A 25,477-nucleotide genomic window follows, 5' to 3' on the forward strand; every position below is an offset into this window, starting at 1 on the left:
TATTGATTCATAGAATTTCAGTTTATATTCTGGATAAGAGCTCTTTGATGAATATCTGTCTATCTCTCTATCTAGCTATCCATCCATCCATCCATCAATCTCTTGTTTCCTCTATATGCATCTATCTGTCTATATGCTATTATTCCATTCTGTGTCTTATCCTTTCACTGAGTTATTGGTGTCTTTGGATGAATAGACATTCTTTATTTTAAAGAAATCCAATTTATCAATTATTTTCTTGAAGATTAATAATATTTATATCTGGTTTACTGTTTTCTTATCTTAAGGTCATGAATATATGCTTTTTTTATGTTCTAGAAATTTGACTGCTTTAATTTTCACCTTTAGGTTAACAATCCATCTGGAAATGATATTTCTGTACAGTGTGAAGTAGGAGTCAAAATTCAGCTTTTTCAATTAATTGCTTCAGCACCATTTATTGAACAAACCATAATTTCCCCACTGCACTGCTGTTTATTTATTTAACATAGTATTTATGTACTAAATCAAGCAACCATATATATGTGGATATGTTTCTGGACTCTGTTATGTGACACTGATTCATTTGTTTATCCTTGTATCAGTAACTACACTTTTAATTATCATACATTTACACTTGATCTTAGCCAAAAGGCCGAGAAGCGATTATCATACATTTAGGATGTCTTGATATCTTGTAGAATAAGTCCTTCAGTGTTGTTCTTCTTCAGGATTGTTCTGGCTATTTTTGGTCTTTTGCATTTCCATATTAATTTTAGAGTCAGCTTGTCAATCTCAACAAACAACCTGTTGGGATTTTGATTGGGATTACATTGACTCTGTAAATCAGTTTTGGGAGAATTAATATCTTACCAATATCGTTTTCATCCGTTTACTTTCAATATTTAATGATTCCACGTACTGCAGATACATCTCTTATAAGTAGCATAAAATATTTTTCAGGTTGACAATCTTCGTATTTTAATTTAGATGCTTGAAAATCTATCCACTCCATTTATATTTAATGTAATTACTGATATGTAATTACATTACATATATATTTGAGTTTTAATCTGCCATTCTGCTCGTGGTTTTCTATTCTTCCCACTATTTATGCTCTTTCCCACTCCCACTTCTTCCCTTATTTTGGATTAATCAAGCATTTCTTATTTATCCATTCCCATAGTATTCTTAGGTATATATTGCTCTTTTTTTTTTTTTTTTAACCTTCCTGGCCACACAAAAGATTAAACCAAACATCACTGACTGATTAGAGTTTAACATAAATAAGTACCTTTACCAATTCTCAGGAAACATGACAAATTTAGGGCACTTTAACTCCATTTATTCCCTCACATATGATGTATCTTTTTCTTTCATGTATGTTAATTGACAAATGACATTCTGTCATTTTATACAGTTAATATTATTTTAGAATTATCCATATACTTACCCTTTTCACTGTTTTTCATTCCTTCATGCATTTCTGGTTTTACATCTAGGATCATATTTCTGCCACCTGAAGCACTCCTTATAGTGATTTCTTGAGTGTGCTTCTGTGAGGGCTGATTTTCTCAGTTTATGTTTTCTGGAAATGTCTATTTTTTTCCTTCATATTTTATAAATATTCTTGCCTGGAATAGAATTCAAGTTTGGTTATTATTTTCTTGCTGTTTTTTAATGGTGTCATTACAGAATCTTTTGGATTCCATCTTTTCAGTGGAGAAGTCAGCCATCATACTTACTGTTGCTCACTGAAGATAATGTGCCTTTTTTGCTCTTCGGGCTTTTAAGATTTTCTCTTTATCTTTGGTGATGTTGTAAATGGAATTGTTTCCTTAATTTCATTTTCAGACTGTTCATCGGTAGTGTTTAAGAGTACAACTGCTTTTTTGTGTTATTTTTTATCCTGCAACTTTGCTGAATTTGTTTACTAGCTCTAATAGTTGTGTGTGTGTGTGTGTGTGTGTGTGTGTGTGTGTGTGTGTGTATTCTTTAGGATTTTCTATACATAAGATAATGTCATCTGCAAATAAAGGTAGTTTTGCTTCTTCCTTTCCAATTGGGATGCCTTTTTTTTCTTGCCTATTTGCCCTGGTTAGAACTTCTACTACAGTGCTAAACAGAAGTGGTGAGAGCAGATATCCTTGTCTTGTTTCTGATGTTAGGGGAAAAGCTTTCAATCTTTTACCGTTAAGTATGATGTTAGCTGTGGGTTTTTCATAGATGCCCTTTATCAGGTTGAGGAAATTTACTTCTATTCTTAGTTTGTTGAGTGTTTTTATAATAATGGGTTTTGGATTTTGTCAAACACTTTTCTTGTATCAACTGAGATGATCATGCATTTTTTTTCTTCATTTTATTAATATGGTGTGTTACCTGGATTGATTTTCATTGCTGAACCACCCTTGCATTCTTGGGATAAATCCCACTTGGTCATGATATATAATCCTTTTAATATGCTGCTGGATTTAATTTGGTAGTATTTTATTGAGGTATCTTTATCTTTTTAGTAGTTTTTCTATGATATGCCTAATTGTGTTTTTCTTTGTACTTATCTTCCTTGGGATTTGTGATGTTTTTTATATTGTAGCTTGAAGTCTTTCATCATTTTTGGAAAATTCTTAGCTATTGTCTCTTCATATATTGCTCCTGCATCTTTTTCTCTTTCCCTTCCCTTTAGGCCTCAAATTACACATATAATAGACCTATTTCCCATTCCTCATAGGTCTCTTACACCCTTTTATGCATTTTTATCCTTTATTCTCTCCATACTTCAGTCTAGTTTCTGCTAACTTATAGTTTCTTCCAGTTATCCACTTCCCCTGGGTCTAAACTGCTGATAAACTCATCTACTGAGTTCTTAATTTCACCAATTGTAGTTTCTAGAACTCTAGAATTTCCATTTTATTCTATCTATAAATTTCTGTTCTTTTGTGAAATTTTCTAACTTGTCATGATTATTTAAAAATCTGGGGACTTCCCTGGTGGTCCAGTGGTTAAGACTCCACACTCCCAATGCAGGGGGCCCAGGTTTGATCCCTGGTCAGGTAACTAGATCCTGAATGCTGCAACTAAAAATCCCACATGCTGCAACTAAGACCCGGCACAGCCAAAAAAAAAAAAAAAAAAATTGTCTGACAGCTTCCGTATTTGCTTCATCTGTATTCTGTTCCTTTTGTTGGTCTTTTTTGTTCAATGTTTAGTCCTGTCTTTTGTTAGCTCTGATAATTTTTTTACTGAGCACTGAACATAGACATTATATATGAAAAATTAGAGAAAGTCTAGATGAGCCTTCAGCTCCTGGTGGGCAGATAGAGTAGGATTGAGCTATTCCAAGCCTGGGAAAGATCTGCTCTATTTCTCTTTGCCTTATGTAGAGAGTGTAGTTCTCTCAGAATCCCAGTGGAGAGCCTGGTGAGTTTACCTCTGCTCAGCCTCTTTGATGGAAACTGAACTCCAAATTTTATCCCCCAGGACAGTGAGACACCTGAAATCTCTGTCTCTTCAGCCCACTGCCTGCTATTTCTTCCTGGACTTTCTTGGCCTGTAGAGCTCATGAATTGGCAAGTGCCTCCTGGGAATAAATCGTTCAGACCTTTACACTTTTTCCTCTCTGCTTCCCTTTACAAGATTTTGGTCCCTCAAGTCTTGGTTACCTCAGAAGCCTAAACTTCAAATTCTCCCTCCCTCACACCATAGGACTGTCAAAAATTCTGTTTAGCTTCTTTGCTTCATACAATCTGTCACCACTTGGCTTCTTACTCTGTCTGCCCAGGATTCTTACAAACTGGTAAATGCCCCAAAGGAAAACACTGTATAGGGTGTTGTGCTACCTTCACTGAGCTTTTCTTCTCTTCAGAGGTTGTCCCCTGCTGTTTTGGCTGCCTTGATAGCTCTTTAATGGTATTTAGGTTTTCTAGTCATTCTCGGTGAGAGGTTTGTTTACTAGAGGTTAGTCTGCTATTACTGCAAGCAGAAGTTCCCCAGAGCGACTCTGGACTGTGTATCCATAAACGTGAGAGGACTAACAAGGGTGAAGTGAGTGATGCCTTCAACCACAGAGAGTGCTTAGGGAAGCTCCCTTCACTTCCACCTCTGAGGAGACCCATCCTCAGGTCCTTATCGTTTCTTACTCGCTGTCAGTCTCTCTGCCTGAAGTCTGTTTTCCAAAAAAGACCCTCAACCTTTTGGACTAGAATGATCAGTGTTACACTGAAAGTATAAATTAATAGCATGTGGTTATGTTTAAAAATATATAGTCCTTACCTGTTAGAGATTTATTCTAAAACATTTAGAGATTAAATGATGAGTACCTAAAATTTCCTTTAAAATAATCCAGCAGGGGTTTCCAGTAGGGAGAGGAGAAAAGTTGCTGTATGTTGATATTTGTTAAAGCTGCGTGATGGGTACATGGTGGTCCATTATACTATTGTATGTCAGGGTGTTTGGATATTTCCATAATAAGAAAATTAGGCATGTAAAGAGAGTCACAACCATGAAAAACATATACCTACCCCCCATAGAATAAAAAGCAGAATTTCTAGGCTATTGTACAAAGGTTCATATACCCTTTGCACCCCCTAGTCATGCTGTGTTCTCAGTTCCTTACAAATGCTGGTATATTTGCTTGTTATATTTCTTGCCTAATATTCATTGAAAAAAATAATAAAAATAATTGTCATTATTATTGTTAAGACAGTGAGTTTCAAAAGAGTTTGAAGGGGAATTTATAAGCTATTAGAGGTACAACAGAACCCCCTGAGGAGTTTTCCACACTGCCACATTCCATGAAGGTACAAATAAGCATTCCCCTGCCCCCAAGCCTCTATCATATTATAAAACCGCTGCCTTTGAAATCAGCATTAACCTTCACTGACTGTTTGATATGTGTAAAGCATTATGCTAAGTGCTTTACCTGGATTACTTCAGTTAATTCCCTAAGATTATTATTATGCATTATTCCCTTGCCAGGTGGGGAAACTGAGGTCTACAAAGTCTAAGTAGCTAGAAGCAGGTAATAGCTACCAAGTGGCAGCCTCGGGCGTACTTAATTAACAGAACAGTGGTCCTCAAACTTTGAGTGGAGGGTTTGTTAAAACACATATTACTGAGCTTACTAACCCCCAAGTTTCTGATTTAGTAGGTCTGGGTGGGGCCCAAGAATTTGCATTTTGGTAAATTTCCAGGGAGTACCGATGCTGTGTGTTCAGGGACCAGACACTGAGAAGTGTTGTATTAGAGTATATCATTTTAGGGAAGCAGTAATGTGATTTGTTCCCCTTAGGCATGCAACAGAACCTTGGTGGTTCCTCTGGGTCCTGGGGAGACCGGGACTCTACTGAGGGCAGAACAGATGACCTGTGGTTTTGGGTTCTTTCGCTAGTGGATTGGGCCCCCTCTGGTAACTGCCATAGCCAGAAGGAGACTAGACTTGCCCCTTGGGCCTGAAACACATTCAGTCTTTCCGGTCGGCTGGTAAATGTGGCCCTCTTCACCTTGCAGCAGCACATTAGATGGTCTCTGTTTATGAGCTGTGTTGATAAGTTCCTTAGCACCTCTCCAGGCCACGGTGTTGGGCCCATCAGGTCCTTCCTTGGTGGGGCCTCGAGCGCGCTCACAGTAAACCAGTGGATCCTTCTCCTCTCCTGGCCCCATCTGCCAGTCCAGCCCAGTCTTCCATTCTGATTTTTCAGCTCTCAAAGCTGCACAGTCTCGCTCTTTCTTCCCAGGGCATTTTCTGCAAGACTTACAGTCTAGTAGGGGGATGCTTACATTCAACAGAGGTGTCTTATATTCAGAAGGGTGAATCAGGATAATGGTGATAGAGAGGTTTAGGGGCTCTGGGGCCCTACTGCCTAACAATGAAGGACCTGCCTGCCTTCTAATCCAGCTGTTATATTTTGGATCTGGATGGTCTTATGGAAGTTACTTGGCTACTTGGTGTGTCAGTTTCCTCATTTACAAAATAAAATAACTGTGATGTATGCCAGAGTTGTTTGGAATATTAAATGACTTACTGCATGCAACGGTCTTAACAAGTCGTCTGGCACAGAATAAGAGCTTAATAAGCTACCGTGGAGAAGAGTTCCTTCTCATGTACATAAAGGTCAACAAGAGCATGGAGGAATGACGTTTGGACTGGAACTTGCAATGATCAGTTATTAGAATTTGGATGAGAACAGTCTTGGTGGAAGGATCGGGATAAACAAAGGCACAAAAGTGGGATACAGGGATGGGTCTCTAGCAAAGATAAGATCCCTTGCCTGTTCTTGAGCCTCTTCTTCCTTTCTACCCACCACTCCTGCTGGGCTAGAAATTCAGAGAACGGTTCACCTTCCTTGGAATACTGGACCTCTACAACCCATGAAAACATCACAGCTGGCCAGTCTTACCTGGGCTTCCTCACACCATGTTTTGGGGTGCTTGCCCTTACTCATGGCTGGAATCACCCCCGCTTTGTGCACCATGCTGCAGAACGAGTCCTTCTGTTTTAGATCTTGTCATGTTCTATTATAATCATGGTTGTGTGTGGTGGGGTTTTGTCTCCTTGTTGAACTGATTTTTCTCTCTGTTTGCCGTGGAGATGTGCCCATCTTTATTTTCCCAGTGCTTGACTCATGGTGAGGGTTCAGTGGATGTTGGCTGGATGTGTAAATGGACAATGAATGGGTAAGAAAATGAAGGAATAAGTGAATAAAATATTTTCCAACTAAATAATAGCCCAAGGCATACTGAAAATATTATAACATAGAGCCTTTTACTCAAAATGTGGTCCAAGGACCAGTAGCATCTGCCTTTCCTGGATGCTTGTTAGAAATGCAGAGTCTTTGACCTACCGCGGACCTGCTGAATCAGAATCTGCCTTTTAACAAGACTCCTGGGTGATTCATGTGCACCTGGCACATTAAGATGACTGGTCTGGTGGTTAAGAGAGAAAGCTCTGGAGACTGGGTTCAAATTCTAGGTCTGCCTCTTACCCAGCTGTGTGGACTGGACTTGATCAAATCACTTACTCCCACTGGGCCTTAGTTTCCACATCTGTCAAATGGGCATAATGGTATAGCCACTTCTCAGTCTTGCTGTGAGGATTCAATGTGTTAACAGATGTCAAGTGCCTTGGGTGACACCTGGCAGACTGTAAGGGCTCAAAAATATCAGTGATTATTTTTATTATTCATGTTCCTCTGACTGCCCATGAGGCAATGAGGGAAGGACTGAAACTCACTGAAGATCTAAACAGCCGCTGTGCCCTTGTGTTTCCTCTCCGCACCTGGGAGCTGGGTGGTGGAGGCCACTGGCCTCAGGGCTGTCCCTTCCTGTGCGGGGCTCCCTCTGAGGGGCATTGCTGACGTGCGTGGTGTGGCGCTGAGAGGAAGGCCGCTGAGCTCCAAGCCTGGAGCTTCCTGGAGATGAGGACACCAGCCAGACAGAGAGAACCACCCTTCCCTGGCGCTGAGTCACGCTATCTCTGTTCAGACAGGGATCAAGGCAGGTGGGAAGCTCTAGGAGCCTGGCGGAGGTGCCCCAGGCGCGGGATTGGGTGACTCATCCTGTAACATGACTCATCCGTATTACAAAAGGGCAGATCAAGAGCATTCAAATGCCACACAAGCCCAAATCTGTCCCCACAGACTGGGGAGGGGAGGGGGGGTGTCAGGGGGAGATTTGCCCAGAGACACGTCTTGGAATCTTCAAAACAATTTGGCTCCACTTGTCATAGATCTCTTGTCACATACATGCCCAAGGACCATGTCATCATCACCGTCATCATCATTGATGTGGTTATAATTTGAAACAGACAGGAAAATTACCTCTCAGAATCAGAGAAAAGCTGCAGATAACTTATTTCAACTTAAAGAGATAGAGATTAGTTAGCACCCAAAGATTGGGGATATGGAACAGCATTAACTTTTTCTCAACAGCTATGTAAAGAAAAAAAAAGCGAAGTTAGAGTAAAAAGCAACTTAACAGAGGAAGTACATTTATTTAGCAAACAAAGGAATAAGGATTTTATACCAATTAAGTGAACAAAGTTCTTCTCTTAACATATGAAAATTTAGGGATTGTGAGGGTAGGGAGGGATGAATACCCACACTCCCTCCCTCGTGGTGACAAAAAATCAGTCCACGATTTCTGGTAGCAAATTGGCCTTAGAAAGACCTGTGGCATTCAGCCTTCTAGGTTCATGCTAAAGACACAGTCTGAAACGAAAGATGTCTATATATAAAGAGAAAAATGTTCACTAAATTATTACTTATAATAAGGGCATGTTGAAGGCGTCTTTTTAGCCCAGCTTTACAGGTTGGTTGTATCTATAAATATTAAACCTACTGGCCATGCAGCTATCAAAAAGGCCTTTGAAAAGTCCTCCACACCATAGAATATGCTATCGCTCAAATACTAGGTAAAATAATAATGCAGAAAACAAGATTTTTTTTTAAGCTTGAGGATCAAAGTTGCGTTAATAACAACAACAAAAGGTTGCCCTACTTTGAAAAAAAAAATCAAAATGTGAAAGACTCAAATGAAACATTAAAAAGTGACTAGTTGTTATCAGGATCCAGTAAACATTTTTTCTACCTTGGGTAAATTTTCCAAATTTTCTATAATTAACATTATTTTTATACTATAAATATGTATATATATATATAAATTAATGAATATATGTTGGTATATAACACATATGAATATATATATTATAAAAGCTGTATATAGCATCTGTAACAAATATAATATAATATGCAGTAAACTGTAAGATTAAACTTGAAAGAAAGGGTCTTTATATCTAGTGCTTTATATTCATTCAAGTCTTGTTCTGTATCATATTCTCCTTTATATTTATTTGCAAATGCTGACCAAAGATTAGGTAATTTATAACTTGCGTCCAGAGGAAAACTATATGGGTGTGGATTATGCACTTTATTAATCTCTCTGGACTATCCATTTCTGCATAGAGAACTCTGGATTGGTTTTTCTGTTGCTGGCTAACCAGGTACCAGCTTTTACTTGTAGTAGTTACAGGTCTTTCAACTTCACAGTAGGTAAATCAGGTGGCACCTGAGTGTGTTATCCACTCTTTCATCCTCTCCCTCACCCCTTCAATAAATGCTAATGAATTGGTTTTTCCTGGGCCATAGAATATCAATGTCATGGCCAAGTTCACTGGAATCCCCAGTCCAAACACAGTTGTGGAAACTCCACATCCACCTGCATGGAATAGGGTTCTGACCCTACACCCCAAAATGTGAGAGTCTCCCACCCCCTATGCAATCTCCAGAAATCCATTTTATGAAAAGAAGGACATTGGCTGAACCAGATACCTCTCTCCTGATACATCAATCTGGTTAATCCTCTCATTGGACTAGGCAGCAGGGACTTTGAAACAAACTCACCACTAATTGTAAGGCATAAAGTTCTTTCCAAGCCCTGATCCACCCTGCAAACAGCTGCCATATCCACTTTACAAAGGCCGTCTCTTCTCCTGCCGTCCCCTAACCAGGGCTCGACACACTGCAGCCTGGGGTCCAAATACAGCCAGCTGCCTGGGTTTGGTTTGGTTTGGTTTTACAGCCCTGGAGCTAAGAGTGACTTTTCTTTCTTTATTTTTAACACAATGGTTTTAAATACTTACATAAATAGGTACCTATTAGTCCTGAGTCTGCCTGTGGCCTCAATTTTGCCTAAAATATTTACTCTCTGGGTCTTTAAGGAAGCATTTCCTGAAGGTTTTCGTTGTTACCACTCCAGCCCAAGCTATTACTTCCTGTTGGAGCTACTGCCATGATCCTTAGTGGTATCTCTGCCCCACTTGCCCGCTCCCCACCCCCCATTTCTTTCTGCACGTAGCAGCCAGAATGCAAATCAGAGCACGATTTTCCCTTGCTTAGAGCCTTCCAACAGCTTCTCGCTGCTCTTAAATAAAAGTCCAAGCTCCCTACGCTGCTCCCCAAGCCTGGAGCCCCTGCCTACCTCCACTCTGGTCACCAGCCATCCCATTTCCTCACTGGGTTCCAGCCACCTAACCTTGCCGATCTTTCTCACGTCGAGCCTTTGAACACAGCCCTAGAATATAAGCCTCACGGAGGTATGGACCTGGTCTTGGTGACGTCATCCTCCCCAGAATGGTATCTGGCACATAATAAGTACTCAATAAATATTTATTGACTAAAGACCTTAAATCTTTTTTTTTTTTTCTGGTCTGAGAACCATCTTCTCCCAAAATACTGTAGAAATTGTGGACAACGTATTTATCACTCTCTAGACATGAGCAGAGATTTTAGAAACTAAATCTTGTTCTAAGCATCCACCTTGGAAAGACCTTAAATCTTCAAAGCACCCCTGTAAAGCAGGATTTTATTTTTTTTAAATCACCATTTTTCAGATGAATAAAAAGAGGTTCAGGAAGGAGGGAAAATCCAGTAAGTAGTAGAATTGGGATTAGGATTCAGGACTTTCTGACATCCCCCCACTGCCCCCACTACATTAGGTTCCCTTCATTCAAGCATTATGGCTGCCAAACTACATAGAACAAGTCACGGCACCTGGGAACACATGCCCTTCTCCTAGAGGAAGTGTCTTCCTCCTTGGATCAGTTGTCCGCTCAACGTGCCCTGACCCTGGCTGCCTTGTGGTACTAAACAATTCAAATTGAAGTTTGCCTGTAATCCCCTAAAGCCAGTGTCTGGCTTTGGGCTGCGGAGCCTTGTTTTTATGCTGGAACATTCCCACGTAACTACTGCCTAGTAGAGGACTTAAAACACTGCCTGTCCTTCTTCTCCCCTCCCGACTAGGAAGCATGAGGCCAACCCTCTGATCAGAAGTCTGGGCTCCTGCTGCTTTTTGCCGATGCTCAGATGTCTCCCTATTTACGGTTAGAGTAGGGATTTGGGGGTGGGGATCTGAAACGTCACTGCAGCCTTTCTCTCCGTGTGGAACATGACCCTTTTACTGGATTTCCATCATCAGCCATAGTGTTTCCCAAACTTTGGTCATGCTGTTGCTACTCTCCTGACTTGTGCTGTACTTACCTAATTAGCTCATTTTTTAAAAAACTTGTTATTTTGAAATAGTTACCAGAAAGTTGCAGGAGCTCTCATATACATTTCATGTAGATTCTCTGAATGATAATATTTTATTGCATTTGCCTTATTATTCTCTTTCATATATAAATGAAAGAAAAAATTTATATATGTATAAATTTTCTGAATTTTTATACATATATGTCTACACATATATGTATAGATATAATTTATGCATATGTATAATTTATACATATATATGTATAGATATAATTTCTTTTCTGAACTGTAGGAGAACACGTTGTAGACATGAGTATGTGTTTCTTAAAATGATGGACATTCTCACATAACCAGAATACAGTTATCAAAATTATGATGAACTGTTCCAGGCTCATATTAGACTTTCCCAGTCCCAGCTCTGGACTCAGCCATTTCTCCAAGGAGCCCCGGGTTCTTTTAGAGTATGATGACATTTGAAAACTAAGTAACTCATTGTTATGGGGATGTCATTGCTTCTAGGCCCTTTCAGTGAGCAGAGCTACAAAATGTATGTATGATACCTAGGTATATGTATAAGTCCATATGCACACCCATACACATCTATATCTTATAAATCATGAGTGCAAGCCAATACCTTGAATTCCAGTCCAGAACACAGGGTTCATGCTGATCTGGCCCCTTTCCACATTTATTTCTTCCTTCTCTGACTATGAGAAACCACGATTCCATTATCCACAACATATTTACTTATTTCATCAACCCTAGAGTACACAGACAGTGGTTTCAGAATCACTAATCTATATTACTGTGAAGAGCAAACCTACTAACTAGATTTCAATATTTACGTAGTTATTTTCGTCTGTATTGTGAGGGATATCATCCACATACTGTGTTTAGGTTATTTGGGCTCATTTCTTATTCTCCTTTCAGTATGGTCATCTGATTCATTTGAAATAGAGTTAGCTCATTTGTCACTGTTCATATTCCACTTTAGGGTTTTTCCCTCCTCCTCGATGATTTTTTTTTTTCATGTGAAACATTAACATCCTTCCAAATGTCACTACTCTACAAAAAGAGATCCTCTGAGAAGTATCCCTCCCCCATCCCTGCACCCACCCCTCTAGTCTTTTCTGTCCTTCCTGATCCTTTTCCGCCCACCCCTGGAGATGACCAAGCTCATTAGTTTCTGATTTATCCCTCCTGTATTTCTTTTTGCATAAATTAGGAGATGCAAGTACATCTTCTCAATCACCTTTCCTTCTTACACAAGAGGTAGCATATTATGGATACTCTTTGTACTTTGAATTTTTTCACTCAGCAATAATTCCTGGAAATCACTCCCTATCAGTTAGTAGAACCCATCCCCCTTATTTTTCACTGTGACATTGTTCTCTACTGTGTGTGGATGTCCCAGAGTTGATTCACCCGTCTTCTCTGTGTGGGCACTTAAGTTGTTTCCAATGTTTGCAGTTGCAAACAATGCTGAGATGAATAAACTTGTGCACATCTTATTGTTGGAGCTGTATCTCCAGGGTAAATTCCTAGAAGTGAAACTGCTGGGTCAAAAACTAAAGGCGTGCTCTTTTGTTAAATACTGTCAAATTCCCCTCCACAAGGGTTGTACCAACCCACATTGCCACCAGCAATGTATGAGAGCGCCTCAGGCAGTTCACTTTTTAAAAACTTATGCAGACTTTGAAAATAAATATATGTTATCACTAACATTATTGAACTAAATCACTGTTCAGAAAAAGACGATAATCTGGGAAATAAATGCAGTGTCAACAAAAGGTAAAATGTAGTCTATTAGAGCAGTGACAGAGGACTGGCTGCCTGGGCTGCGCGCCTGGGGCCCTGTGACTGTGTTAAAAAGGGAAATCAGCAAATGCGCAGGCAATGCTGATGATCAGCTAGTGTCAAGGTGGGACTTCTTAGTAACATAAGCAGGAGGTTTAAAGGGGGGATGAAAGGGCAGGAACACTGTCTCTGTGACCCAGGGTTGGTTAGTGCTTGGTCAAGGTACCTCGTAGAATCTGACACATTCTACTCACTTCGCATTTGTGATATTCCAGTCTGTGGACACCGGACCAAACTTTCAGAAGGCTCGTCACCATCTGCCTGGCCTGTATCTTAACCACCTCTCTGTCTGCTCCCCATACATCACTAGATTTTCATGTGACTGGCATCTCATCATAGCCGCTGACTGAAGGTTTGCCCAAGAGCTTACCTTGTCCTAGGCTCCTGTGCACCATATTTAGTTAATCTTCCCAATAAGCCAACCATTTGCCAAGGTCTCATAAAGATGAAGCAAGGCAAAGCAGGGGTGGAAATCCTGGGGATGTTCCCATACTTATTTTTTGCCAGGTCCAAACCACCCCCCGTCCCCCCAAAATCACTTTTCTCTCTCAGTCAGGATCCTTCAGCTATAAGCCCAGAAACAAGCATGCATTTGACACTTTTGGTCTTTTTCTAAAACTGCCCAATGGCTGGTGACTGGAGGGGACCATTTCCTAGCTTGATACCGGTGCTGTGGAGTCCAGAGTCTGAGGCTTTGTTGTATTGGCCAGACGAGGGAAAAAAACATTTAAAAAGATGTTTTCATGAAGAGATGAAGAAGTAGGCATACACTGGTCTACTTCCAAATCGGCAACAAATAAAGGGTCTCGTTTATTTATTTTTTAACCTGGTGCAAACTCTTATTTATCCAGAAAACGCATTTACTTTGCTTCTTTTATTTCCCCCTTGAGACGGGCTCCCAAGGCCAGGGAATGAAAGGGGCCGCAAGCTGTAAGCCATGGGTAAGCTGGCCTGCCATTCAGTATCTTTTCTTATACAACATTTATTTGTAAACTAATCAATAAACTTTTCTTATTTTGTGTGCTCCTTTGGAACTCTTAGCAGCTGCCTGCTGAACCATGAAGAAACTTAAAATAGCGATGATCTCCCTTCCACGCTGCCTCTTTCCCCCCATGGAACCCACAAGCCAATCTGTGGTGTTTATACTCAAGGCCCTTATGAAGCTAATCTGTATGGAAATAAAGGATAGAAATATTCAGATTGAGTTTTACTAAGTGAACCTGAGGTTTTTCTGTTCAGCAAAATCGGCCAGGTAAATGCGTTTCTGATACAGAATAAATCACTCATATGAAGACCTATATTTCCCTTTTGCCATTTTGCTTAGAAGTGAAGAATTCACAGCCTTCTGCATGGACTGTGGAAAGCCCAAGTCCCTCCCCCTGAGGCTGTTCCCTGAGCTGGACTCATTTTCCTCTTAGGGTCTGAGGGTCCTGCTCTCCCAGCCTGGGGCTCAAGCTGCCAGGGCTCTTCATAAATTGCCGAGGAAGAGAAGACAGGACAAGGGCCAGGGATACACTGAGAGCGCTTTTCCAGCCAGACCCCGGGTCCTCAGTCAGGGAATCTTGAATGTGAAAAGGACAGTCTCTGGCTTTGACTGATAGGATGTGGTCGCACAATTGTTGTAAGTGTGCAGAGGTGCCGTAGGGGAACATAGGAGGGGATAGCCACCAGCAAGGCCTGTGGCCAGGCCAACCTTTCTGAAGCACTTGATTCTAGACGAGGTCTTTTCATTCATTCATTTACTTAGTCATTAATTCAACTAATGCCTATTGAATGCAGGTAGCTTTCTAGGAAGATAACAATGGGCAAGACAGACAAGGTCCTTTCTCTCAAGAAGCAGTAGTCTTAGTGTGTCGTAAAACAATACTCAAGATGTGGGAAAGAAGGAAGCGGAGAAGAAGCAAGGCAGAGGCATTTCAGGTAGGGCGAACAGCAGGAGCAAACTCAGGGAGGCAAGAAGTAGCTCAGTGCTCTCTGCAACTATACCACTGGGTTCGTTATCACTTCACTGTAACCTGAGGCTGGAAATGGGAAGAAATAATCATGGCGAAGGCCATGTCACGAGTTTGTCTAGTAGGCAGTAGAGAAAAACTAGAATCTCCTCTCTTTTATGACTCTCCCATGTGCTTCTTCAATGTCTCAGGCAGGGAGGAAAGTAAATCTTATTTTATTTTAGAACAAATTTTCGAGCAAATCTTTCGTAGACGGCTCTTTGGTTCTGTACGGCCAACATATTTCAGTCTGTCTAGGGACATAATGCCACGTGGCAGAAGCAAGGGAAGCAAAGCCATGGACAGGTACTGACTTGATCTTGAGAGAAGACCATTGGTCAAGGCCACCCACCTATGGCAAAGTGGTTACAAGCTCGGTGACAGAGCTTGCATAGATGTGATTGAGTCCATTTAGTCCACTTAGAGAATCCAGTTGAAGGGGAAGCATCTGAATGTGCTCTGGTTTATGAATCCTGAGCCATGAATAGCCCTTCCTGAATTATGAGAATTCTGCCAGGAGTGAAATCAGCTCCTATTAACTGACATTTATAACTTAAACCATATGAAACTGTCAAAAGATCAAAAATGACAATTTCATATGGTTTAACTAGTATGTTGCAGGGACAGTATGGGGCTCTTGATATTTATCGTCTCCCAAAATCTCACATCTCCTAGCTGAGGTATATACTATGATGATCCTCATTCCATAGCTGAAGAAATTTGCAGCTCAGAAAAGTGATATAAATTTCCCAAAGCCACACAACCAGAGGAACCAGGACGCGGACTTAAGTCTGTTTGACGTCAAAGTCTGTCTGTGATTGAGATACAGGAGATCTGTTCTCTCTTTATGGGAGCCTCTGGGGCCATGGAGAGCCCCGTGGCCTGGGTGGGCCCAGCTGGACCTTTTCTACTCTGCAAATCAACCTCCGGGCTCTGTGCTCTGAAGCCAGCCTGACTGTGGGTGTGCCAGTCCCCTGCTTGGCTGGAACTACGAGGAGCTGGAGGACAAGACACAGACGTCTACTGAAGACTTGGCTTCTGTTGATGGGGAAAGGCCAGGCAGGATTCTGGAAGTGTTTCACAGGTGACTCAGTCTCTACTGGGGTTTCTCTTAACGAGTGTCTCAGCACCTGTTTCCCCCAGCTCACCGCAGACCCTGTTTTGTCAGAAAGTCTCCATGACTGAATTGTTGATGTCAAATCTTGTAGAGCTGCCAGCCGTTCCCCAGACCCCTAGCCCGCCGAGGGTGAGAGCAGTCAGGGTGGGCAAGGTCATGCTGGGGACACCAACATCTTGCAACTCTCAGAGCCTTAACATCATTTTTCCTTGGGTCTCTCTCTTTCCCTCTGTCTCTTTCATGCTACATCTTCAGCAAGGGTCCGCCGGGAGGCTCTACCCATCAGAGCCACACAAGGTCCCTGGCTGAAGGAGGCTTTGTAGCAGCATGTGCTGCCACAGTCCTCTTGGTGTAGGGAGGGGACACGTCCAGTTGTGCACTGGCTCTCACAGCTTCCACAAAGAAGTGACACACATCACCTATGCTCGCACTTCACTGGCCAAACCAAGTCACGTGGTCATAGCTCTCCTAGAAGTGGGTGGGGAAATACAGTCTTACCATGTGTCTGGGAGACAGAGCACAGGAAGTGTTTGTTGAGAGTGTCAATGACTTCTACAGCTGTTCAACGTAGTGCAGAGGAATGGGGGCTCATCCCTCGGCCATTAAACACGGCTCTGCCAGACATGCAGGCTCATGAAGGCTGGTTCAACAGGACAAGATTCTGAACCACGCAAACTCTAACAAACAGAGAAATCATGAGGGCACCTCTGAGTGCAATCCCATCACTGAGTGTGGCTGTTGTGATGAGAGGCTAGAATCCAGTGAGCAAGGAGAGTTTGCTTTCCAGCATGTCTCCGTCTTGCTAAGGCATCTCTTTTCCCTTGGTCTCCTACCTCAAGTAAGCCTGGGCCCAGAAGTAGCCTTACTTGAATAAGTGATAATAAAAGTTAGACATTACATCTAAATAATGCTTCTAGAGGAAAGTCAATGGTAATTTTATGGGAAAATATGCCAAAATACCATTCTAGGATCTCTCTCCGAGTTAGGCAAGACAAATAAACATTCTGAAAGCTTGCTTTGAACAGATGTCAGTCACTGGGATGAGTTGCACACTCTAAATTGATGACACTTAATGTTCATACCAAATAAATTAAAACTGTTTATACATAGTTTATGTCTTTATGTAATAGAATACATTGGTGAGTTCTTACAAATTCTGACGTGTCTGATGTGAGTGCAGAGAGCTTATAGGCAACACTAGGAGAAAAGAAAAAAAAGAGAACGCTACTGGTTTACTGTATATTGTGATATTACGTCACAATATACAGTAAACCATTTGCTTAAACTCCATCTAACTCTGGAGGAGATGGAGCTAGTGGGTAGAGATTTACATAAAGTTTTGATGCCAACACAAGCTGTCTTCTCTTGCTTCTTTTCTTATTTAAGCCAAATGATCATGCCTAATGTGAATACAAAGAAGTGAAAGTGCTGAGAGCATTTCACAATTATTATTATTTCTACCAACAGTATCAATCATTTCTACCAGTAGTATCAATAGTATCATCAAGAAGTGTTTCTTTAGTGTCTACAGTGTGCTGTATATTGAACACTGGATGAGGTGGATGAGGTCCTTGATCTCATGGAAATTATATTCCAGTGGAGACATGGACAGTGAGTGAGGAAACAAATACTGATATAATGGAATTTCAGGTGATACGGCTCTTATAAAGAAAAACAGTGCAAGGAATGAGGTTGATGAATAACATGTTGGCTTTAGGGTGGTAGTCAGAGATACTTCTCTGAAGAGGTAATATTTGGGCCAAGAAATGAATGAAGTGAGTGAGTGAGTCATTTAAAGGTTTGGAGGAAGAGTTGCAGGCAGGGGGACCCACAGATACAAGGGCTCCGACTTGGGAATGAGTCTCGTGTGTCTATAAGCATTAAGGCCAATACAGTAGATCAGAGCTAGTGAGGCTAGAGCATGGGAGGTGAATCCAGAGAGGTAAGTGAAGGTAAGATCATGACAGCCAAGGTGAAGAGTCTGGATTGTATTCCATGCATGATACAGAATCACTGGAGTTTTATGAAAAAAGAAGTGACGCGATCCAATTTACGTGTATCTTGAGCAAGCTCACTCTGGCTGCTGTGTGTAGAATTGACGGTAGGGACAAGACTGCAAGAAGGGAGACCTCTTAGGATATTTCGCGGGTCCAGCTTAGAAATCATGGTGGCCATACAGGTGCTCAGAAGAGGCAAATGTTGATATATCTTAAAGGTAAAGCCAACAGGACTTGCTGATGGGTTGCATGTAAGGATGATGGAAAGAAAGGAAGGCCAACCTCTTCGTTTTTTAATTGAGCAACTGAGTACAAGGCAGCACCTTTCGCTGAAAGAGGAAGGAATGAGTTTGAGGAGGGAAATCATGAATTCTGTTTTGCATCTCTAATGTTTGAGATGCTTATTAGGCATCCAGGTGGAGATATCAGCTATGCAGATGAATATATGAGTCTGGAGTTCCAGGGAGACATCAGAACTAGGTATAAACTTAGAAGTCATCAGCAGAGAGTTGATATTTAAAGCCAAGAGGCCATATCAGGTCATCCTGAGAATGAGTTGTAGATATGGGAAAGAAGAGGACTAAGGTCAAAATCCTTGAATGAACCAACGTTGAAGATTGGGAAAAAACAAAAGAATTGGATGGGCCAGTGGTGAGGGAGGAAAACTAGGGAAGTGTAGTGACTGAAAAGCTAAGATTAAAAACAGGCTTTGAGAGGAACTTCCCTGGTGGTCCAGTGGTAAAGAATCCACCTTCCCATGCAGGGGACGCGGGTTTGATCCCTGGTTGGGGAACTAAGATCCCACATGCCGTGGGGCAACTAAGCCCACGTGCCACAACTACTGAGCTCGTGTGCCTCAACGAGAGAGCCCGTGTGCCGCAAACTGCAGAGCCTACGCACCCTGGAGCCCGCGTGCTACAACTAGAGAGAGAAAACCTACACAACACAACTAGAGAGAAGCCTGTGCACCGCAACGAAGACCCGACGCAGCCAAAGGAATAAATAAAATAAATAAATATTTTTAAAAAGGCTTTACGAAGGAATGTCTTGACCAAGTGTACCAAATGACACCGAGAATTCGCAGACAATGCAGTCTAAGATATGGGAATTGAGTTGAAAGAGATGAAAACCTTAAGGGAGTTTCACAAGAGCTGTTTCAGTGGAATAGTAGTGAGAAGAGTTTTGAAGTTTGCTGAAAGGGTGGCAAATAAATGGGTTGAGGTACTCTACAGAGTTGTGAGGTCAAGGGAAAGTTTCTTTATCTGTCAGTGGGAGATCTTTTGGCATGTTCAAATGCTGATGTGAATGATTCAGTTGATTGATGATGCAGGGGTTGGAGGAGTAACTTTAGGAACAAAGTCCTTGGATGGATGAGTGAGGGAGGGTTTAGAGAACAGTAGGGATGTTTGAGTCATCATGAGAGCAGAGAAGAGGAGGCTGAGTCTACATGTAGAGATTCAGGTAGAAAAGAGAAAATGCTCTTCTGGTTGCTTCTACTTTCTCAACAAAATAAGAATCAAGGGGGGGCTTCCCTGGTGGCGCAGTGGTTGGGAGTCTGCCTGCCAATGCAGGGGACACGGGTTCGAGTCCCGGTCTGGGAAGATCCCATATGCCGCGGAGCGGCTGGGCCTGTGAGCCACAATTACTGAGCCTGCGCGTCTGGAGCCTGTGCTCCACAACAAGAGAGGCCGCGATAATGAGAGGCCCGCGCACCGCGATGAGGGGTGGCCCCCACTTGCCGCAACTAGAGAAAGCCCTCGCACAGAAACAAAGACCCAACACGCCCATAAATAATAAATAAATAAATTAAAAAAAAAAAAGTAGAGGAATTTAAACAAAAACTCCTAAAGAAACTCAACATTTAAAAAAAAAAAAAAAAAAAAAAAAGAATCAAGGGGACTTCCCTGGTGGCGCAGTGGTTAAGAATCTGCCTGCCAGTGCAAGGGACACAGGTTCAAGCCCTGGTCCCGGAAGATCCCACATGCTGGGGAGCAACTAAGCCTGTGCACCACAACTACTGAGCCTGCGTGCCACAACTACTGAGCCCACGCACCTAGAGCCCATGCTCCACAACAGAGAAGCCACCGCAACGAGAAACCTGTGCACTGCCACGAAGAGTAGCCCCGGCTCGCGGCAACTAGAGAAAGCCCGCACACAGCAACAAAGACCCCACGCAGCCAAAAATAAATAAATAAATTAAAAAAAAAAGAATCAAGGTCATCTATAGACAATGAGTGTTGGCTGCCTTAGGAGTGAGAAGACGTGTCTATAGTCATCTGGATAAACAGAAGGAGGTTTTGACTGGGGAATTGTGTTTAGCTTTTCAGACGGTGCTTAAGACCCACTTGTGATATGTGGTCATACATCTAAAGTGAGGCAAGTAAACATGGTTGTAAATTTTCCTCTAGCCACATTCTGCTTCTCAGGTCCAGGCACAGAGCAAGAAGAGAGGTGAGTTTTAACAGGGATGAGGTTTGCCATGGCCGCAACAGAAGGGGAGCAAACTGAGAGGGAACGGGGATTATTGTAGGGATGGACTGTGGAATCCAAACTGGAGAAGGGTGGGTGATAGGGTGTGAAGCTAAGATTAGGGTCTCTGTGGTGTGTAAGCACTGTTTGTTGGAAAGTGTAGATTAGAAGAAGTCATCTGTTTGTGGCTACAATGACTGACGGTTAAAACCTAGCTACAGGAAATGGTGTGGCTATTCACAATATACAGCTTTGAGGTATATCTTTGGAAGACGATGGCTGATGTGTGCTGGAGGAAAATCACTAGAAGGTCACTATCCAGGGGGAAGAAAATGTAACAAGAAAATATTGACATGTTATTTTTAGACTGCAGCTACTGGAAAAAAAAAAAAAAAAGGTGGGGAGGTGGGAATGAATTCCTAGCTTGAATAAGTTATTTTGACTGGTGAATCCTACCCAAATGCATTGACTCTTAGCAGTTTTGAGGTCTGCTCCCACAATTTGTTACTAATAACAAAGTGTTAACAGTGAGATAAATGACTTTTTTTTAAAAGAAAACAAGACAAGGCTAATCTTGATAATAATCTGACAGCGTATGAGTCACGTTGGCCATTTCTTCTGAATGTGAGAGAAGAGATAGATTTAGAACAGGGTGGGAAATGCTATGGATTCCACAGCCTCTCTTGGCGATGATGCAAACCGCAGTGAGCAACCTTGAACTGATGAGCCATTAATAGTTGCGGTGATGGCGCAGTTTTGTGGTATTGTGTAATTCCCATGTCATCTGCGGGGTTGCATGAACATCTGGACACCGCCACGGGTGCACGTTAGTCATGTGCACAACATCCAGTGTGCGAGTCTCTGTGGAGACGTAAGGGAGGAGGGTGCTGTGGGCTCAGCTGTAGGCAGACAATGCGGTCGCTTGTAGAAATGGCCCCGGTGAGTCACACTCCCTGTGCGCCCACTCCTTTGCGACGTGCCTTTGCTTCTTCTTCTACCTAGAAGGGGAGTTTATTTCCCCTTGCTTGATCTGAGCTGACCTTGTGGCTTGTTTTGACTAACAAAACATGGTTGAAGCAACATGGTGTGACTTCTCAGTCTAGGCTTCAAGATGCCTTGTGGTTCCTGCTCTTGTTTTACTGGAACAGGGCTGCCTCCACGTAAAGGTCCAGGCTAGCCTTTTGGAGGGAGAGCCATAGGCAGTGAGAGACCCTGCAGACAGCCGGCACGAACAGCCAGCCTTGGGAAGGAGGCCATCAACCAGCCACTCTTAAGCGAACGGATCAACCAGCCCATTTAAGTCAATAGCTGACTGCTGCCATAGACAGGACCCAAATCAAGGCCAGTAGAAGAACCACTCTCCTGAGCTCAGCCCACACTGGCAACCCCTGGAGTTGTGAGCTAAGGAGTGGCTATTGTTTTATGCCACTAAGTTCTCGGATTGCTACACAACAATAGGTAGTTGATGCAACCCATAAGAGTTACTAACAACAAAAACAAAGGGACGGGGAGAAGTAGCATTTATTGAGTACCTATTTGGCGTTGAGTAACTCCTGAGAACATTACCTTGGTTTTGCCCGACAACACCTCTGGGAGGAGGGATCATCTTCTCCCCAGGGAGAAAACTAGAGGTCTAAGAAACTTAGTAATTCGTCCAAAGTCACATATCTAATGAGTAATAGAGCTTAGATAAAACATGCCCAAATCCCACTCTTGAAATATATCAGTTTCACAACGTCAACTCATAAAACATCTTCATAAATTTTGGCATACCTTTACACTATCTAAACTATTATTTATTTAAGAATGTAATTTTTAATTGCCTCACTTGAATTAAGTAACTAAACAAATAAATATGTTTAAAGCAGAGCCACTTTGTTACTAGGACAAAGGGCCACGGCTAATATTAATTGCATGCTTTCCTCCGGTGAACTCTCTCCTGATTGCTTTGCATGAATTAATTGATTTAATCCTCACAGCAACTCAGTGAGGTTGGAGCTACTGTCTTCATCATCCCCATTTTACAGATGAGGAAATTGAGGCAGGGGAATAAAGAGTTGCTCAGTGTCACTAAAGAAGTGACATGGTTTGTGCTTCTGGCATCTAGTGGGTGGAGACCAGGGATGCTGTTAAATATCCAACAATGCACAGCACAGCCTTCCCACCCCCAGCAAAAAATTATCCAGCCCAAATGTCAACAATGCCAAGGTTAACAAACCCTGTTTCTGCCTTTCTAAATGGTAAACAGAAACAAGTATCACTTGCAGTCAATAGAAACTCTGCAAAAACCAAACAAAGCTGAAGAATCTCTCTAGAAACTGTTGCTTGCCAAGGCTAAGAGCCTTGGGATCTCTCCTTTTGTTGAAAAAGCAATTAGCAAAATGTTAGAGGTATGGTAAAGGCTAGCATCCTACAGAGACTTTCTCCTTGGTGTAATCAGAGGATTATAAGAGACTTAAATTGGAATGAAATCTCCTCATGTGATTCTAAGTTATTTACACCGTGTCTGTGTACCTACCAAATCATCCCACAGTCCACTGGCGCATAGCCCATCCTGGGAAATGTGATGCTATACCTGGGTGGGCAAGCTGTGCTCTAGCTCATCACCTGTTTTGTAAATAAAGTTTTATTGGAACATAGCCACACCCATTCATTTATGTATTGTGTATGGCTGCTTTTGTGCTACAAACAAGAGTGGCTTAGTGGCCGTGGCGACCATTTTGCCCTCAAAGCCTAAAATATCTACTCTCAGACGATTGACAGAAAAACTTTGCAGCCCTGCCTAGAACTATGCTTGGTCCATAGTAGGCACTCAGTAAATATTTGCGGAATGAGTCAAGCCCAGGCAGACAGCACTTTGGGCTAAAACCCTCTTTCTCCGTTTCTCTTTCCTCCCTTTCCAGTGGCATTCCCTTCCTCCTGCTCCATCCCACTTGCCCCTATTTAATTCATTATTTGTTAGTTTGTTTATCTCTTTTGCATTTCCATTTCTCTCATCGCAAAGCCATGGTTCCATTCTTAGAACAAACACTTGTCGGCCGTGTAGCTGATCACTGGGAGCTGCCCCGTTGTAGGGCTCAGAGATATAAATGGATCTCTCTGTAAGGCGATGGTGATGGATCACCACATCTCAGGAGTTTGAGCTGTTCCCTTTCTCCTTGTAGCTGTTGGCATTCACCACACTCTCTCAGTTCCAGAGCTAAGGGACATATAATAGACGCGGGAAGACCTATAAAAGTAACATCTGAAACTGCCACAGAGCTGAGTATTGATTTATTCATTACTATAAATTTTTTGTCATTACTGTGCAATTGCTCTATCTCAGGAAGAATTGATAGATGTGGTTGGAAGCTGCAACCCACTGTGCAAAACTTTTCCCCTCTTCTGTAATTCCCCGTAACTATTCTAAAGAATCATTATTCCTTATTACATGGCTCTGGCATGCCACCTATTTAGATAAATGCGTGAACAAGTGTGCAGTAAATATTCATAGTGGCCCATGTGTCAACGATGTATGTCACTAATTAGATAATTTAGTGGTTCAAGTAAATAAATAAGAAAATAGAAGCACACCCAGGAAAATAGTGAAATAAAACACAGACTCCTTGTAGGAATCTAGGCAAAAAAGGACAGGTTTTTGGGCTGTAGTATCATGTTCTATGTTGGAGGCCAATCATAAGATCACAGGAGGGCTGCATGAGGCTGCTTACACATGGGAGAAAGCCGGACCCATGTGTGCATAACATCTAGTTGGGTCTTGTCAGCAAGCCACACGCTCATTACCTAGGCAGGTCCATTCTGGAGGGTCTCAGGGGGTTCAGTGGCCCTTTGTCTCTTCCATCCTCTTTGTTCTGTTGAGTCTGCTATTAATGATTCCATTAATACAAAGAGAACTGGGCTCAGAGTCTGAAGATGATGAGTTCAAGTCTGACTCTGACTCTGACTCTGACAGGAAGTGGATAAGTTCCTTATTCAACTTGGGCCTCAGTGTCCTTATCTGTAGAATGGGAATCGTTATAATTTTGATGAAAATAACAATGATGGTGATGGTGATACACAAATGAGGTAATGGACATGAAGGCCCTTTGCAAAGTTCAGAGTTCCAAACAGACATCAAAACAGGTTGTTTTTTTTTTTTTTAAATAAATGATCTCAAAGAAAGTGAAGTAGGCAGACAGAGCAACTATTCAGAGAATCAGGAAATGAGGATCTACTATTTATTGGGGGCCATCTTTGTATTATCAGGTGTAGAGCTATACTCTTCATGTAGGTTATCAACTGGAATCCAACTGTGTGAAGTAAAGGATATTTTTCACATTTTCAAGATGGGGAAACTGAGGATGAGAGACATTCTGTGTACTTTGCCCAAGACCACAGATCTAGTAAGTGATGCCTGATGAAAATCTACATCTCTCTGGCTTTATCCCTATGCCCTCTATGCTAGTAGTGACATGCTTTGTTGCCTCCAGGTTTAAATTTAAAAGACTTACTTATTTTTTAGAAATCGAAGACAAGACTTTAATCTGTGTTGTCCAGATAGCTGGACTGTCTTGACCAAACTCAAAGAGTGATCTTCCTCAACTGAATAAATCAGAGTTCTGTTTATACAAATGTAGTTATCCCAAACAGTCAGTTTGATTAAGGGCTTCTGTGGAGGTCTCATGATGTGGTGTTAAACAAAAATAATTGGATCTACTGAATTCTGCAGTCTGACTGGTTAGCCCCGAATACATGGATCTGGCCTCAGCCTTTTCCAGTGGTGTGTTAGAATCTGAGGGAGATGGATTCACTTTGTCAAACAGCTAAAGCCAAGTCTTGTAGACATGCCTAAACTAGTCGTGGCCTCATCTGGGCATATTAACTGCTTAAGTGTAGTTAGGATGAATCCTGCACAGTACCATTAAGCAATCATATAAAAAGTAAATGTATGCATATCAGCCCTAGCGCCAGCCAGATTATCTGATCAAGGGGCCACCTTTCTGGTTGGGTTTATCTCATCATAACTGAGAGCCCTCATTCATTTATTTAGCAAATACTTAATTTGCA

The sequence above is a fragment of the Balaenoptera acutorostrata genome, chromosome 19 (genome assembly GCF_949987535.1).
Source record: "Balaenoptera acutorostrata chromosome 19, mBalAcu1.1, whole genome shotgun sequence".
NCBI lineage: Eukaryota > Metazoa > Chordata > Mammalia > Artiodactyla > Balaenopteridae > Balaenoptera > Balaenoptera acutorostrata.